The 16,118-nt window shown below is 33.7% G+C and overlaps 1 protein-coding gene across 1 annotated transcript in view; it reads right to left on the bottom strand.

Moving 5' to 3' along the window:
- The window catches only part of LOC131681589 (uncharacterized), a 67,727-nt gene extending 52,522 nt beyond the window's left edge, over positions 1-15,205 (bottom strand). Inside the window, exon 1 of the mRNA XM_058962600.1 lies at positions 15,099-15,205. The gene's annotated coding sequence lies outside the window, so the exon portion shown is untranslated. The remainder of the gene's footprint in view (positions 1-15,098) is intronic.
- Between the last annotated feature and the right edge of the window lie 913 nt (positions 15,206-16,118).

Genomic DNA, 16,118 nt, shown 5'->3' with positions numbered 1-16,118 from the left:
TACCGGGAGCGAATGCAAAACACGTCCACACTTATTGACGACTAAATATCGACTATCTCCCATGTAACGAAACTATGTAAGGTTTGCACGCTTATAACTCCGATATTACTAGATGGATTTTAATCATTCATACACCAACCAATTCAGAAACACCTAACTCAAATATTGGTAATAATTTAATATCTCCCCAATAAAAGAAGACTTTTGGAAATTGGTAAAATTAAAAAGTTCACGAAAAACGGAAAAATTGCCATTCGTGAGGCAGATTTCTCAGACACAGCCGTCATTAGAGGGTAGGTTAGTGGCTCAATCACACACGAAAAGTCATAAATAGAAGCAACGCATGTCCGTTTAAATCGGTTGTTGCTCTTATCCCATACGAGCAACATCGTCTCCGGGCGATGCAATAAGCGCTATCGATTTTCGGCAACGTTGGCATTTGCACACACTCACCTAAGTGACTAAACCATATACGGTTAGTTTATAAATAGAGGTGACGCGTACCCGTTTGAATCAGTTTTTGTTCTTACGCCGAACGGGTAAGATCATGGCTGCAGCGTCTGGGCACTACAATAAGCGGTAGACGCTATGCGTTCTCGGCAGCGGTGGCCGTGTGCGGATTTTTCGGGTACCAGCACGGTGTCACAGAATGATTTGCAAAGTGGGTGGGCGGGGTGGTTTGGATTGAATTCAATACGGTGTGTGCTGCTTAAGAGTGTTGCGTTTGAAAAAAATATATTTATTTTTATGCATGCGTGTGCGTTGTAACTTGTTAATCCATGTTTACGGCGCTTTGTAGCTGCGTAGGGTAAAGAGCCTATTGGTTTTCATGTTTCATATTTCGGTTATATGTTTTTTATCAGTAAGGCATCTGACAACGTGCTTCTGTAGTTATTGCACTGTTCAGCAGCGTAGTATTTTATATAGGAGAGTACACTCAGGTTTTTTACGCGGGTTTTGAAATTTGCGCGGTTTTCATTAACGCGTTTTTTTTAAATTTACGCGGTTTTCATTTACACGGCCTGTATCCCCTGCGTGAAAAATCTGAGTGTAATTGCATCGGAAACAATCACATTCCCAGCAGAACTTTTTGTTTTCTAATTTCAAACACTTTTGTTTCGTACTGCACACAACGGAAAATTTTAAAACAGAACTTATCGTCCCAGCAGCAGTTTAAGCGGGTGTCCTTTTTCGATTCAAATTCAAGCCATGTCTTAAGCGTTACTGGACTTAAAATTGTTTTCCCAGTTTATCTAGTCAGAATATCTGTCCTACCCTATGTATTTAAAACACAGTTCTAATTGCGTTTTAAAGTATACAACAAATAGAACGGTTGAGTATACTAATTTAAATTTTAAAAGAAAACTGTTTTAAATTATGAAACAAACCGCTGTACTGAAGATATAATTATGTCAGTCCTATTATCACATAAAACACCTATATAACATGAAACGCTGCAGAATTGGTTTAATAATACAATGTTTACACTACAGAGTTATAAAATGTCACCAAGATAGCATAAAAACCCGTTTTTACTGGTAGTGCGAACGTTGCATAACAATGTAATTTATCAAATAATTTCATTTTTTCCACCACTAATCGATCAAGAAATACTTAAACTTAAGATTGTTTACGTAAGTTCACTAGTACATTATTGAAAATTTAAATGGAAAATGAAATTTCATATTTCATGGAGAATCTGTATATTTCCGTTGGCGGGCGTGGGCTTCCTCATCACAGCTCTCAATATGGAACTTTTCTTTTGAATATATTTTCTGGACAGACCAGCCTATTTTTACTAGATGGATCAGCCAAATAATGCCAATCACCTAGTGAGATACTTGATTAATTAATAGATTTCCGTTAAATGACCTTCAATAAATTATGTTTTGATGGGGAGGGTATATAGCAAATTGTAACATATGAAAACAGGCGAGTGAACAAGAACGTGAGTCGATATGTGTGATAGATAAAATTCATTTGCACGCTCTTGAAAAAAGCTACATTTTTAATGTCACCGTGGTCGTGTCCTGTACACTACCCTTTAATTTTTTTTGCAATTTTTAATTTAATTTTCGACAAATTCATGCAATTCATCAGTATTATATTGTCATTCGCGTAATACACCTCTATCACATAAATTCTTGCCATTCCATTTATGTGCTGGTAAACATACATGCAACAAAATTTTAGATTTTTGAAGTAATTGCTAGATATTGCATCAGAAACCCTCCCTCTCCTTCAGATTCCGAAACCAACAATTATGTCTAAGAATACTTATGCCAAATATATATATATATATATATATATATATATATATATATATATATATATATATATATATATATATATATATATATATATATATATATATATATATATATATATATATATATATATATATATATATATATATATATATATATATATATATATATATATATATATATATATATATATATATATATATATATATATATATATATATATATATATATATATATATATATAGCAAAAAAAAGTTATTGAGTATCCCCCCTCCTCTCCCTTTCCTCGGCTTAGGTACTTCTCGCCTACCCCATCGTGCACAAAAACCACCCCATGACCATCTCCTTAGTGGAAGCTTATGTCAAAATTGAATTGAATTCATCGCTAATAATCACATTGAATGAATAAAACCCTCAGAACCCTCTTCCCCACCCTTTCGTGGTCCACTCCCATCAACCTTTGGCTCAGTGGGAGAAATACATATGTCAAATACTAATAAATATAGAGATATAAATAATTCTTTGCTAAAAAATAATCCCCCCCCCCAAAAACAACCTCCATACCATGAACATCCTCTTGGGGGTAAGAATACGTATGCCAAATTTCATCAAGATCGGACTTGTAGTTTAGAAGTAGTTAGCGGACATACATACATACAAACATGGATTGATTTTATAATATTATAATTATATATATATATATATATATATATATATATATATATATATATATATATATATATATATATATATATATATATATATATATATATATATATATATATATATATATATATATATATATATATATATATATATATATATATATATATATATATATATATATATATATATATATATATATATATATATATATATATATATATATATATATATATATATATATATATATATATATATATATATATATATATATATATATATATATATATATATATATATATATATATATATATATATATATATATATATATATATATATATATATATATATATATATATATATATATATATATATATATATATATATATATATATATATATATATATATATATATATATATATATATATATATATATATATATACGTTACAAAGTATCCTGCCCAGAAACGACGCTGAAGCATCAGTTTAGCTTCCGGTGCACCATTCATACACGAAAACACATGAAACAACGTGGTTCCACACGGCGACATCGATCACACGGCAACGGCGACCATCGAGCCAGCAAATAGGACAATTCTGCTGAGGCTTCAATAATCACCTAGCAACCAGACGACGATCGCGGCGCGGATCAGAAATGCTGACTAGATAGATTAATCCATTAAATAGTAGGGAAAATCAATTTAGCTTTTAGTCTTAACCTGAATGTGATTGTAATCGTTCGTAAAAGTGAAATAAATATTTTTTTATTGCTTCCAAGTAAACCCGAAGCATTACTGGCGCAGTCAATAGAGATTTTTTTGTGGATTAGTAACAGGAACTTAGTGTAAATTTCATCAGTGAGAAGTGCCAGCCTAGACTACGGCTGAGTGAGTGCAATCATTATTGAAAATAAACCTAAAATTCTGTGAAGAACAAGTGTGACACATTCATCGCGAATAATCGACAACCCGGGAAACCACTGGTGAGCGGACATCACACAGTTTGCGGTTATCGAGTCACAGGAGTCTCCACGAAAGGACCTACAAGAAGAACCAATCATCAATCACCAGGGACTCCGGAAGATGTTAAAAACATTACTTCTGTAAGTACTACTGCTTGAATAATAATACTAAAAATCATAGCGAGCGCTGTTCATCGCGAACTAGTAGCTCACTTTGATCACACAATAAACACTACTAATTCAGAGGCCGGCGCCCCCACCAGCGGTAAGCAAAAGCCTGAAATATCACAGTTAGGGTTAGGTAAACTAACATAAAAACTGGAAAAACTAAACGCGAAACAGAAGCGCGACAAGAAATTCCAATCAAACAGGAATATAGAAGAACAAATTGAAATGAGTCAGGACGAGCTTCGAGCGCATATCGCGCAGCTCACTGAAAATCAAAACAAACTAATCGCGGAGTTGGCAGCCATCAAACAGCGCCCTCCGGTCGATCCGTTTAAGTATTACAAAACACCGGATCCAATAAAAAATTTAAGCAATTTCTCCGGTAATAGAAGAGAAACGCTTGCCTGGATACAGGAGGCAGAAGAAGCCTTAGACCTCTTTATTGAGTGCAGAGATGAACCTGTTTTTGCACAACTAGTAAAAGCTGTCAAAAGCAAAATTATCGGGGAAGCAAAAGAAATCCTCATAGCAGCAGGAAACCCGGCTAGCTGGCATGACATAAAAGATGTACTGCTAAATTCATACGGCGATAAACGAGACCTCACGTCTCATATTCAGTCGTTGTTTTACATAACGCAAGGCAGAAAAACCTTGACAGAATATTTCAACAAAATCAAGCAGATTGACACTGCAATTAAGAGCACCGCAAATTCTATGAGCGAATTCAGCGGGGCCACAAAGCAAATAAATTCTTTTATCGGCATGATGAGCACGACAAGGTATATTGACGGCCTAAGTGAGTCTCTCTCGATGATAGTCAGGAGCCATAGACCCGAATCATTAGAGGAAGCGTACACTTGTGCGACACAATATTCGAACGCTGCTTATCGGCAGAAATTAGAACGCAATAATACCAGATCAAATTTTTCAAACAACGGAACTTCGGGACAATCATCAAATGAAAACAATAAAAACTTTGCTAAGCCAAATTATTCAAATCCTGGAACCTCTGGGAATTCAACTAAATTCAAGAATAAAACCCCATCTGGAAACTTCAAGAATAGAAATTCGGACGACGACGTATCTATGAGAACACATAGATCAAAAATGCAAATAAACAATCATGAACCAGAAACAGAGGATAACACTTCTCCACCAGACCCAGCAAACATTAACGACGACTCGATAATGGACTCTGATGACGATGATTGTTTCATCTCAGACGAATTAAATTTTCATCTGGAACTAGGCGAAAAATTAAAAACCTAAAAAGTAACAATTTTATACCTTATTTGACTATTAGCACTTCCAAAGGTAATATGAAATTCTTGGTCGATACGGGAGCTAACAAAAACTACATTTCTCCCAAACACGTTAAAATAGAAAATTGCAAAACCGAATCTGGAATAAAAGTAACAAATATCCGAGGAATTCACGAAATTAAAAAATCAGCTTCTATGGACATCTTTCAGATAAAGAAAAACGTTAAGTTCTTTATATTCGATTTCCACGATTTTTTCGACGGCCTGATAGGCTACGAAACACTTCGTGATTTAAATGCAAAACTTGACATCGCGAAAAACACGCTCAAAGTAGGAAGAAAAAGTTTCCAATTGAACAAAAAATTTCCAGGGAGCCATACAATAAATTTAAACGACCAAACGCACCAATTCATTCAAATTAAAGTTAAGAATAAAGGTGATTTTTTAATCGAAGAGGAAAAACAGTTAGAATATTTCAGTATACTACCCGGTCTCTACAAGAGTAATGATGGAAAGGCCATAGTAGCAATACGGAAAAACAACAAACACATCGTTATAGAAATTAATCTAAACGAAATGGATCTTGAAAATGAGTATATTACACTGAAAAAAATCACTCCTTCAAAAATAGAAGCAATTAATTACGATTTCAGGAAAGACCACATGAACATGGAAGAGGAAAAAGCTTTGAAACAAATCATAAATGAATACCGCGACATTCTATACGACGAGAACCAAAAACTAACGTTTACACATAAAATTAAACATAAAATTCGGACGGCAGATGATATTCTAGTTCATACAAAATCCTACAAATATCCACAAATCTTTGAAGAAGAAGTTCAGAAGCAAGTTTGCAAAATGTTGAACGATGGTGTCATCAAGGAATCCATCTCTCCATACACATCTCCTGTATGGATTGTTCCAAAAAAAGCAGACGCATCAGGGCAAAAGAAATTTCGGTTAGTTATCGATTATAGAAAACTCAATGAGAAAACTATAAACGATAAATACCCCATCCCAGAAATAACCGACATCCTCGATAAACTCGGGAGAGCCTGTTATTTCTCCACAATTGATTTAGTATCTGGATTCCATCAGATTCAACTCTCTGATGAAGACACAGAAAAAACGGCATTTTCAATAAACTCTGGAAAATATGAATTTACCAGAATGCCATTCGGACTGAAAAATGCCCCTGCTACGTTCCAAAGAGTGATGGATTGTATACTTAGAGAATTTGTCGGAATATGCTGTTTTGTCTACATGGATGATATCATTATATTCTCGAGCTCACTCCAAGAGCACAAATATCATCTTCGGAAAATTTTTCAAAAACTGAAAGAAGCAAACTTGAAAATTCAACTAGATAAATGCGAATTCTTTAGAAAAGAGGTTCAATTTCTTGGACATACCGTAACTGAAGAAGGCGTAAAACCAAACAGCGATAAAATCGAAGCGATAAAGTCATGGCCCATTCCAAAATCAGAAAAAGAAATACGACAATTTTTAGGAATACTGGGTTATTATAGGCGCTTCATTAAAGATTTTGCTAAAGTAGTTAAACCTCTCACATCTCTTTTAAGAAAAGATTCCGATTTCACAATTACTCCGGAAATTTCTGCCTGCTTCGAAAAATGCAAACAAATCCTCATGTTAGATCCCATATTAATCTACCCCGACTTTACCAAAGAATTTATATTGACAACCGATGCAAGCGACTATGCTATCGGAGCCGTTTTGTCACAAGGACCATTGGGTAAAGATAGACCAGTAGCCTACCCGATCAGAATGAAATAACAAGATTATAACAGAACACAATTTTTGTAACATATTGTGTTCTAAATTAGGTCTCGTTAGTAGTTAAAATAACAGAAATTTATAACAAGTAATAATGCGAGATATAATTTTGAAATATTTCTGTTATGTGTTTCTGATCGGGTACGCATCTAGGACATTGAACAGAACTGAAGAACGTTACTCCACTACAGAAAAAGAACTCTTGGCTATAGTGTGGGCAGTAAAGCATTTTAGACCATACCTTTACGGCAGACAATTCAAACTTTATACAGACCATCAACCACTTACCTACAGTATGACTAACACAAACAATAAAATTATTAGATGGAAGTTAGATTTAGAAGAGTTTGACTACCAAATAATATACAAACCAGGCAAACAAAACGCAGCAGCAGATGCACTGTCTAGAATAAAACCGACCGAACTAAATAATAATGAAAATACAGAAGAAGATTCATCAGACGAAAGCAGTGACGGTATGACTGTTCACTCAGCCGACACGAGTGACGACTATTTCATCCCATGCACCGAGAAACCCATCAATATGTTTAGAACCCAAATTATACTAAGAATATCGAGAGTGCAAACAAAAATTTACGAAGAAATTTTTCCGAGATACCACCGCCACATAATATGCCAACAAGATTTCGTAGAACAAGATATAATAAACATTTTCAAAGAACTTCTGAACCCAAAAGGAGTAAACTGTTTAAAAATCCCAGTCTCATTGATTCAGCTTGTGCAGGAAACGTACAGAAAACATTTTTCGGAAAACAATATTTATAAGATTCTCATTTCAGAAACCCTACTAGAAGATGTGTGACTAGACGAAGAACAGGACGCAATCGTGAGGCAAACACACGAAGCAGCCCACAGGGGGATGAAAGAAAACAAGCAACAAATTATACAAAATTATTTCTTTCCAGGAATTGACAGAAAACTAAAAATCTTTGTGAACTCTTGTAATATTTGCAAGAAAAGTAAATACGATAGAACTCCTCCAAAATTAATCAGAAAAAGCACTTTTGGGAAAACTCCATTTGATAGAGTTCACATCGATATATTTTTCATGAAAGGAAATAAATGGCTAACCATTGTAGACTCCTTTTCTAAATTTGCTAACACGATATTACTCACATCTAGAACGATTGTTGATTTGAAAAACGCGATTACTGAACACATTCGGCAATTCGGACGACCAAATACGATTATTTGCGATCAAGAACCATCTTTCATTTCTATAGATTTTGTCGGCTTTCTCAACGAACTCGGAATCGAAATACACCACGCGAGTAACTCGAATGCAAATGGAACAGTCGAAAGATTCCATTATACTTTAATCGAATTGTACCGGACAATGCAATTCAAATATAAAAATCATCCAATTAAAGATCAAATCAATATATTAACAGATATTTATAACAACACATTTCACTCGGTAATTAAAAACAAACCACGCGACGTAATATTTAACACCGCTAATACCACTAATACAGAAGAAATAACACAAAACGCCAATAAACTTCACACCGTCATAAAAAACGAACTAACCAAGCGTAAAGAAGCATATGAAAAACAACATCAACATAAAGAAGAACCTAAAGAACTACCAACTAACGACAAAAACTTCATTAAAATAACCCAAAGACAAACAAAAGATAAAAACCCGTATAAAATTTCAACAGTTAAAGAAAACAACCTACTGACGTATAAAGACATCAACGACATAAAAATACATAAAAACCGAATAAAATATTAAACAAACCAACAACTTCTAAGCAAGTAAATATTTTCATTTCAGATTGTTAATCGTCAAATTCATAAACGCGACCACATTTAAAGGCATTGCACACAATAATGGCATGGTAGCTATAAAATTAGATAAAGTTAGAGTGAAAATAGGATATGAGAGAATAGTTCACGAAGTAAATTTAAAATCAATCGAAAGCAACCTAAATTACATAGAAAAAGTTACCAAAAATTACAAAATATCAGACCATCATAGAAACCAATAACTGCACAGTGAACTTCCTAAACTATACTTTTTCCAATGACCCACTCAAAATCTTCAACGAAGAATATCTTGTCCCGATTTATGGGAAAACGTTACAAATTATCAACTCATCAATAGAAACTAACGATGTACAACAATTGCATCTGCAAAATTTGGAAAAAATTGGAACAGTTCAATTATCACTGCACAACACCCAACGGACCGTTGGCTATGGAGCATTAGCTCTCGTGTTTCTATTAACGTTTTATATCTCTTTTAGATGTTTCGTATACTGGAAAAGTCTCAACAGTACGAATCAGTGGACTAACCAGAGCGACGGAGACCATACCAGCCATATAGAAATAAACATAACCAAGGAGGAGAAACACCAAGAACTCTGGAACAGTTTAGAGACCACGTCGTCCAACAAGAAAAAACCCTTGCAGCTACCAAGATTGGCTCTCGCTAAAAGTCAGCCGAGGACGTCTGACACTTGTAGGGGGGAGACGTTACAAAGTATCCTGCCCAGAAACGACGCTGAAGCATCAGTTTAGCTTCCGGTGCACCATTCATACACGAAAACACATGAAACAACGTGGTTCCACACGGCGACATCGATCACACGGCAACGGCGACCATCGAGCCAGCAAATAGGACAATTCTGCTGAGGCTTCAATAATCACCTAGCAACCAGACGACGATCGCGGCGCGGATCAGAAATGCTGACTAGATAGATTAATCCATTAAATAGTAGGGAAAATCAATTTAGCTTTTAGTCTTAACCTGAATGTGATTGTAATCGTTCGTAAAAGTGAAATAAATATTTTTTTATTGCTTCCAAGTAAACCCGAAGCATTACTTATATATATATATATATATATATATATATATATATATATATATATATATATATATATATATATATATATATATATATATATATATATATATATATATATATATATATATATATATATATATATATATATATATATATATATATATATATATATATTTGACTGGTTCAATTTTTGACTTTTAGCTTCACCAGGCTCAACTGATTCCTTTTATTGCCCTTAGTAATTGTGCAAATTTTGGTACCGATCGGTAGTGTCTACAGACCCTCCAAAAATTTCAAATTTTATATGGAAATTAGAATGGAAAATCGGTTAAAATTGAAAATAAATTCTTTGAAAATCACCTGATCAATCAATTCATGAGAACACTATATATTTCCAAAGGTATTCTTCTACTGAACACATTCGTGGAACATTGTAAGTGTGTGAAAATTCGCTGAGAAAAGTCTAAAAAAGCAGCATGACTTCAAAACAAGTGGATTTTATTATTAATCATAGCAACCCTGTTTGAATCGCTGCATCGTTATACAAGTGTAAACTAGGCTTACCACCCACCGCTCCCGTATGACAGATGCAGCTATTCAAATAGGGTTGCTATGATTACTAAAAAATCTACTTGTTTTGAAGTCATGCTGCTTTTTTAGTTAGTAACTTTTCTCAGCGAATTTTCACACACTTACAATGTTCCACGAATGTGTTCAGTAGAAGAATACCTTTAGAAATATATGGTGTTCTCATGAATTGATTGATGAGGTGATTTTTTAAGAATTTATTTTCAATTTTAACCGATTTTCCATACTAATTTCCATATAAACTTTGAAATTTTTGGAGGGTCCGTAGACACAACCGATCGGTACCAAAATTTGCACAATTACTAAGGGCAATAAAAGGAATCAGTTGAGCCTGGTGGAGCTAAAAGTCAAAAATTGAACCAGTCTAATATATATATATATATATATATATATATATATATATATATATATATATATATATATATATATATATATATATATATATATATATATATATATATATATATATATATATATATATATATATATATATATATATATATATATATATATATATATATATATATATATATATATATATATATATATATATATATATATATATATATATATTTCTTCAATAACGTTAGAAGGTTTCAGGACGCGATAGTCATAAACTTTATTGATTGGCTTCTAGCGTCTGAATTTCACACTTAAAATTAACCATTGAAGTCACACTTTTAAGTAGAGTTATAGTGGGTAACATTTCCCGTTTCATCTGGTATTTCAGGGTGTTTGTGACGGGGGCTCCTTCGAGCACCTAAGGTCTTCAGTTGGACTACTCAAATAGAAAAAAAATCCATATACAGCAAAATGAAAATCAAATTTCTTTACTTGCAACTAAAACAAAATTTTCTTCACATAATTAAACGCATAATTGAAAATATTGCAGATTACTATTCTGACCCCACCTTCTATGTGAATACAACGTGATTGCTAGAAGTCAGATGAGACTAATAGGTACTCATATAAACATTTTTCGGATCAGCCAAGTGATACGGCAAGACGTACCCTAGCTTCCTCGAGAATTTCAAGGAAAAAACGTACACCCACGAGTTATATCAGCGTGCCTTCTATTTTTGAACAAAATGGAAGCCAAAACTTCTCCAATCTTCAAGATGGCCAAGACGTGAAACTAAGATAACGATTATGGAGCCTGAATCAGAAAACTGGATGCAGCGAAAGATAATTTAATAAGTCTAAAACTTTTTTTTTTATAACACAGATATGTATTGTATAAGTCCAGATAGATAGTATAAACCCAATTAAAGTCAATATAGGTAGTTTAAAGCTAAGTACGACAATCAATTTTTTGAATAGAAAAGCTCACATTAGCTAGCTATATATTCAGGGGAATAGCGTAGACGGTTGAATGTCGTACAACAGAGATTATTCATACATATAATTCATGTGGGTTAAAGCATATTAGTAACCAGAGGTGTAGGAAAAGGTTTTAGGAAAACCCTTTCTTTTAAGTTAAAAATTCCCTTCACAGAACCAGTGTGTCATGATTACCCAAGTAACCAATAAGCATTATATCGTAGCCTAATATCTGCTTTAGATCCACATATAATGCAGTCTTATAGAGCTGTGAAGCCCTAAATTCTTATATAATGCTGATATTATGCCAGAAAAGGCGAAATATAGTGCTATTACTGTGCAGAGATTGACAGCTCGTTTCTGCAGTACTAATGCTATTATATAGCTCCAGCGCACAAATGTCAAATTTTAAAGCCTTATATTAGCACTACTAATGCTATAAAAGAGCTTCGGTTGATTGTCATTGTTCGCCATGATTTTAAAACCATTTCTTATATTTCCTTTCGTTATGATGAGCAAAAAGAAAAAAAATTAAAATAAATTGTTCTGTTTAAAACTGTAATCGACTTTCTTCTAATGCATTCTAATGAATATCCATAATGGTTTTTCGTTCTGATATGATATGAATGTTTTACGAAAATTACCTTTAGTAAGTCTCCAACTGAGGTACCTTACCTCGTCCTTCACGGTAAGTGCCCTGCGTTTGCTCCCTGGATTATATTGCATATGTTCGATTGAAATAAAATATGCCGAATATAATCTTCAAGAAGAGTTGCATAACAAATAAACCCACAGCATTAAAATAGCATTATATCGGTTTTTTATTTGCTCTATAATGGCATTAAATGCACTTGTAAAGCTTACATGCTTTAAAGATCCTTGAAGCATGTACGCTAGAGTGGGACATGGTTATATGAAAAAAATAAAATTTCGCTCCGAGTAACTTTTTGGGTCCCATTTAGCTCCCAGAACAACTCTGCAAATTTTTAGTTCGATCGGTGAAACTATATTTTTGCGCCCACGGTTTAAAGTTTACATGGGATTTCGTATGGGGAAAACGTCTTTTGCAAATTAATTCTTCCAAGAGTCACCCGTTACCTCCTAAAAATAAATGGATATCTGATTTTTATAGGAAATTTATCATGAAAATAAAGTCTAGAGGACTGCAAAACAATCTGATGCTTGTAGAAAAAGTTATTAAGCAAAAACCGATTGATGCCCTGAAGAATGATGAAAATTTTACTTTTCATAGCATCACTGCTGCTGATGGTCGAATTATATACAAAATTTTTAATTTTCTCTTTTTGTATACAAAAGAAGACTCAATTTATCCCTCAAAACTCTTGCGAAGTGGCCAAACAGTATGGGAAAATGATTTAGACATATTAAGAGAATATCAAAACACAATTGCATACAATTGGACAACCAACAACAGTGGTGCTAGAAAAAATGAATATTTTATCAATCGTCAGAGCATCAATTGGTTTCAGCTTAATAACTTTTTTCTTAAGCGTCAGATCGTTTCGTAGTTTTCGAGACTTTGTTTCTGTGTTAAATTTCCTACAAAAGCCACATAACGGTTTATTTTTAGGAAGCAATGGGCGACTCCTGGAGGAATTATTTTGTGAAAGTTAATTTTCCCATATGAAATCCCATGTAAACTTTGAACAGTGGGCGCAAAAATATAGTTTCAGGGATCAAGCTAAGAATTTGCACAGATGATCTAGGACCCAAATGGTACCCAAAAAGTTGCTCGGAGCTGGAATCTATTTTTTGTCCCACCCTAATGTACGCGTTATATCAGCTTTATATACGCATATAGAGCAAGCGATAATGCTATATGTCGGTTGTGCAGTTATACATTATTGATGCTAATATAGAGCTTTATTGCATTGTTAATGCTGTAATGGAGTTTCAATGCAACATTAGTGCAAATGTATAGCTAATATAGTGCAATGAATTAATGCTTATGGTTACTTGGGTATACTACACAAAATAGTGATAAAAGATTAAATATTTAATTCAATCAAATTATCGGTAATAAAAATAAATCAAAATAATATGTGAATAATGCCTATCAATCTTATAACAATATGAGCCTCGTAAAAACTGTTGTACACAGACGCCTCTGAAGTCGCCCAGAATCATTCAGGAATGAGTGTGGCATGGCATATGCAACGAAATAAGCGACTTAGCAACGCTGCATGTTCAACATAATCGTTTACTCGTTTTGCAGTGAGGATCCCATCATAAAATTTATCCTGTTTTTCCTGCAAATATAACAATTTATTTGATCCATCCACCACAAGTTGATCCAGTTTTGTCTTTTTGTTCCAGCTCACTTCACGAACCGTGGGGGGATATTTTTTTTTAATTTTTGCTCAGCTCACAATCCACTCTGTCGTTTTACCCGCTTACTTCACGAACCTAGCAGGAAAAAATATTGTTTTTGTTTTTATGCTCCGCCCACTAACCAATAAGTCTCCACCTTGTTGTTTTTTTCCGGCTCACTTCATGAACCTAGCGGGAAAAAATATTGTTTTTGTTTATATGCTCCGCCCACTAACCAATGTCTCCACCTTGTTGTATTTTTCCGGCTCACTTCACGAACTCGGCGGGAATTTTTTTAATTTTTTTCAAGCATTTCATTTTTTCCTGCAGACTTCACACTTTTTATTTTCAACATTCACATGTAGATGGCGCGGCAGTAGAATATATTTGTTTTCCTGCTCGTTTTTTCCCGCCCGTTTGACCGAAGTTGATTTCAGTGCTTTGTTTTTATCCAACAGCGTTTTTCAACGCTAACAATATAACAAGTAAGTGATATAAATGTAATGAAGTGTATCCTAATAAGTAATATTTGGTGAAATAATACCGCTTCGGTCCGATTTTTTCACTCTCACTGAGCTTTCAAACCAGGTTTAGCGCATCGGCAAAATAGGTTCTAAAGTTGCGTAACTTTCAAGCCAGGGTTACCGGTGCATTAAACCGGATTTAAAAGTTAAGCGATGATAAAGAAATCGACCCTAAATAGCATCGATACTGAAATTAAAAAAGTTCATTTCTAGAGCGTTTTTTCATTACGTCATATCTAACAGAAACGTGAAACGGAGAAAATCGCGTGCAAACATTTCCTTGCAACTTTTAAATTTATTTAACAAAGCACACAGAAGGCTATTAATTCTACTATCACCTCTGCATTTACTCATTGCAGGATCGTATAAGCATCTTACATGTTTTTCGCGATGATAACAGGGAGATAATTGATAACTATTATTTTATTACATTTTGCCGATCACTTTTGCTATTATGCTCTTTTACATATGTGGTCTTGGCAACTCCGTTTGTAGATGACACATTTTACTGTGACGTTTAGAGAGACAAGCTTGTAGTTGTGATATATTTCATGTGCTGTATTGCAACCGAGAGTGTACATATGAGGTTTGGCATTGGAAAAACATACTAACTACAGTCGACTTGGAGAAACATCACAACGCAAAACATCACATCTACAAAATATTAGCAAAGCTTTAGTATACTATATGTGACATTTTGACTTAGGATGAAATTAACATATAAAGAGATCATTTTTCTCTATTATTTGTGGACGATAAAGAGTCAATGCTTAGCTTTTATTTGGCATAATAAACTCAGTTTGTTTACATTTGTTAGAGGTTACGTTTTGAATAAACGGTATAGATTTGATTATTGGTATCTTGTAGCATAAAATATGCATAGATGGCGCTACATGCTTACCGTGGATATTTTAATAGTTTATAAATTTTGTATTTTTCTAGAAAGAGTTTTCACAGTCAATGAGATCATTTTGACTCCAGAGTAATTTATTAAAGGGGCGCAGAAGTTTTTGTATGCAGCGTTTAAAAAAAGTTCGATTACCAAATTTTACGCAGTAGAACTATCTGAGAAAGAGTTGCAATACATCTGCCCAAAAATAATATACACTGAGAAAAGACATTTTTCGCTCCAAAAAAATGGCAAAAATTTAAACAAAAGAAACCGCCCTAATAAAAGTCTTATGGTTAAATAGCTTAATGACGTGTTCGGGATATCCAAACTATAAATGGAATGGTTTTAACATATAGGTTATAGTACGTGTGTACATGTATAGTTTATTTTTATTAGGGCGGTAATAGTCTAGTTTAGAAACATTAGTAATAGATGGCCATTTTAATGGGTTTTTTTGCCAAAGTGAATTTAAGCCTTAGGGCCTATTTCTTCACCCTCGCTTAATG

Source organism: Topomyia yanbarensis, chromosome 1 (assembly GCF_030247195.1).
Source record: "Topomyia yanbarensis strain Yona2022 chromosome 1, ASM3024719v1, whole genome shotgun sequence".
In the NCBI taxonomy this organism is placed as follows: domain Eukaryota; kingdom Metazoa; phylum Arthropoda; class Insecta; order Diptera; family Culicidae; genus Topomyia; species Topomyia yanbarensis.
The sequence above is the reverse complement of the archived record's forward strand: the minus strand, read 5'-3'. Positions and strand labels throughout refer to the sequence as shown.